Genomic DNA, 3,604 nt, shown 5'->3' on the forward strand with positions numbered 1-3,604 from the left:
TTTTAAAATTTGTTGACATCAGTGCGGTAATGGAAAACTGTGAAGAGGTGACCGTCATTAATTAAATTAATTTCCTTACTCATATGCCGCTAAACATGAATATGCCCGTGGAGGGAACAGGTGAAAATAGCCATTATATGCAAGGCTGCTGCCTAAGAAAATTTTAAAGGGGCCGTCAGAGCTAAACGCTGAGAACTTAGGAGCCCAACATATGAAGTGAAAGGCGTTGCTGTGAAAAATTAAGGCGCCCAGAGCTATTCTTTGGGAGCCCCAGGCTACCGGGGTCCTGTTATGCAACAGCCTTGATATGACTTGTCAAGACAAAGAAGAAACAATTACAGTTCGTGACAATTCAGAACGGTTTAAACAGAAAAGCGCGCAAAAAGAGACCATGAGGAGCTTAACTTGGGTCAGGAATGTGGGTCCCCGCTGTTTAGGTAAAAAAAAAATTTCCAAAGTCTCAGTAGGAGTTGTAACAAGACTCACACTAAAAAGGCAGAGCGAGAGACAAAGGGAGAGAGAGGTGTTAATCTCGACACATTTGTTGGGCCGACTTCGTCATAAAGTTTTAATTTTGAGTGATGTGTCAAAATAGTCCAGAGGCACAGTAAATCAATCTGAAATATTTTCTAAAACACGGTTTACAACGGCCGGCATCATGCAATTAAAAAATGGAAAATTATTTCTTTATTCTCTTTATTTCAAATTAATTTAAACACAGGCAAATTATATCTTAACTGTCAGGCTACCGAGATGCAACTTGTTTTGCCCGGCATACACTTTTCTCAACAGCAACGGTTAATAGGTTCTTTTCTGATTTTAAAGCAAACCATTTTTAAGTTTTATACTTATGGAACTCGATAACTGAGGAATAAAACTCAACAGCTATTATACCTTCGAACATCTGCTTCCCTAATTCTCCGGTTAAACATAAAAAGCGTTAGTGATGTATTGGTATATTTGTTAATTTAAACACAGGCAAATTATTTTGTCAGTTAACTTTCAGGCTACCGAGATGCAACATGTTTTGCCTGGCATACACTTTTCTCAACAGCAACGGTGAATTGGTTCTTTTCTGATTTTAAAGCAATCCATTTTTAAGTTTTATACTTATGGAACTCGATAACTGAGGAATAAAACTCAACAGCTATTACACCTTCGAACATCTGCTTCCCTAATTCTCCGGTTAAACATGAAACGTTAGTGATGTATTGGTGTATTTGTTAATTTAAACACAGGCAAATTATTTCTTAACTTTCAGGCTACCAAGATGCAACTTGTTTTGCCTGGCATACACTCAGGAGCACCTGGTTTTTTTCTGATTTTATTTAGCAATCCATTTTTAAGTTTTATGCTTATGGAACTCGATAACTGAGGAATAAAACTCAACAGCTATTACACCTTCGAACATCTGCTTCCCTAGTCATAAGTTCTCCGGTTAAACATGAAACGTTAGTGATGTATACACTCAGGGGCACCCAACGTCACTTTTCGGAAAATATCTGTTCGGAGGACGATTTGAGATCTAGAATTTTCAGAACATGTGTCCTAACATTTATTGCTTGCATGCCTGTCCTAGGATTTTGCGAACATCTGAAAAATGGTATAGATACCCATTTTTAACGGATTTTTACCCCAAAAAGGTCACCTAGAATTTTCGGGAGCCTTTTTTCTGGCTGAAATTTTCGAAAAGGTAAGTTTTGATCCCTATAATTTTCGGATCACTAGACTTTAAGCTAGGAAACCCGAACACATGAAAAATTGTTAGGGGATAGAAATGTGCCTATATTTACCATGTAAATACTAAAATACGTTTAACAATGCTATGTTTAAGTGGTTTTGAATTATATTCTCGTTGGGTGCCCCTGATACACTTTTCTCAACAGCAACGGTGAATTGGTTCTTTTCTGATTTTAAAGCAATCCATTTTTAAGTTTTATACTTATGGAACTCGATAACTGAGGAATAAAACTCAACAGCTATTACACCTTCGAACATCTGCTTCCCTAATTCTCCGGTTAAGCATGAAACTTTAGTGATGTATTGGTATATTTGTTAATTTAAACACAGACAAATTATTTCTTAACTTTCAGGCTGCCGAGATGCAACTTATTTTGCCTGGCATACACTTTTCTTAACAGCAACGGTGAATTGGTTTTTTTCTGATTTTATTTAGCAATCCATTTTTAAGTTTTATACTTATGGAACTCGATAACTGAGGAATAAAACTCAACAGCTATTACACCTTCGAACATCTGCTTCCCTAATTCTCCGGTTAAGCATGAAACGTTAGTGATGTATTGGTATATTTGTTAATTTAAACACAGGCAAATTATTTTGTCAGTTAACTTTCAGGCTACCGAGATGCAACTTGTTTTGCCTGGCATACACTTTTCTCAACAGCAACGGTGAATTGGTTTTTTTCTGATTTTAAAGCAATCCATTTTTAAGTTTTATACTTATGGAACTCGATAACTGAAGAATAAAACTCGGCGGCTATTACACCTTCGAACATCTGCTTCCCTAATTCTCCGGTTAAACATGAAACGTTAGTGATGTATTGGTGTATTAGTTAATGTAAACACAGGCAAATTATTTCTTAACTTTCAGGCAGCCGAGACTCAACTTGTTTTGCCTGGCATACACTTTTCTCAACAGCAACGGTGAATTGGTTCTTTTCTGATTTGGAAGCAAACCATATTTAAGTTTTATACTTATGGAACTCGATAACTGAGGAATAAAACTCAACAGCTATTACAACTTCGAACATCTGCTTCCCCAATTCTCCGGTTAAACATGAAACGTTAGTAATGTATTGGTATATTTGTTAATTTAAACACAGGCAAATTATTTCTTAACTTTCAGGCTGCCGAGATGCAACTTATTTTGCCTGGCATACACTTTTCTTAACAGCAACGGTAAAATATTTTTTTTCTGATTTTATTTAGCAATCCATTTTTAAGTTTTATACTTATGGAACTCGATAACTGAGGAATAAAACTCAGCGGCTATTACACCTTCGAACATCTGCTTCCCTAATTCTCCGGTTAAACATGAAACGTTAGTAATGTATTGGTGTATTTGTTAATGTAAACACAGGCAAATTATTTCTTAACTTTCAGGCAGCCGAGACTCAACTTGTTTTGCCTGGCATACACTTTTCTCAACAGCAACGGTGAATTGGTTCTTTTCTGATTTGGAAGCAAACCATATTTAAGTTTTATACTTATGGAACTCGATAACTGAGGAATAAAACTCAACAGCTATTACAACTTCGAACATCTGCTTCCCCAATTCTCCGGTTAAACATGAAACGTTAGTAATGTATTGGTATATTTGTTAATTTAAACACAGGCAAATTATTTCTTAACTTTCAGGCTGCCGAGATGCAACTTATTTTGCCTGGCATACACTTTTCTTAACAGCAACGGTAAAATATTTTTTTTCTGATTTTATTTAGCAATCCATTTTTAAGTTTTATACTTATGGAACTCGATAACTGAGGAATAAAACTCAGCGGCTATTACACCTTCGAACATCTGCTTCCCTAATTCTCCGGTTAAACATGAAACGTTAGTAATGTATTGGTGTATTTGTTAATTTA

The 3,604-nt window shown here is 35.8% G+C and overlaps 1 long non-coding RNA gene across 1 annotated transcript; it reads left to right on the top strand.

Annotated features, from left to right (window-relative positions):
• The first annotated feature begins 2,083 nt into the window (after positions 1-2,083).
• Positions 2,084-3,164, top strand: LOC137984081 (uncharacterized). The gene is made up of 3 exons (XR_011119077.1): positions 2,084-2,146; positions 2,866-2,918; positions 3,123-3,164. It is a non-coding gene; the product is annotated as an uncharacterized lncRNA (long non-coding RNA).
• The last annotated feature ends 440 nt before the right edge of the window (positions 3,165-3,604 follow it).

Source organism: Montipora foliosa, chromosome 13 (assembly GCF_036669935.1).
Source record: "Montipora foliosa isolate CH-2021 chromosome 13, ASM3666993v2, whole genome shotgun sequence".
NCBI classification, from domain to species: Eukaryota; Metazoa; Cnidaria; class Anthozoa; order Scleractinia; family Acroporidae; genus Montipora; species Montipora foliosa.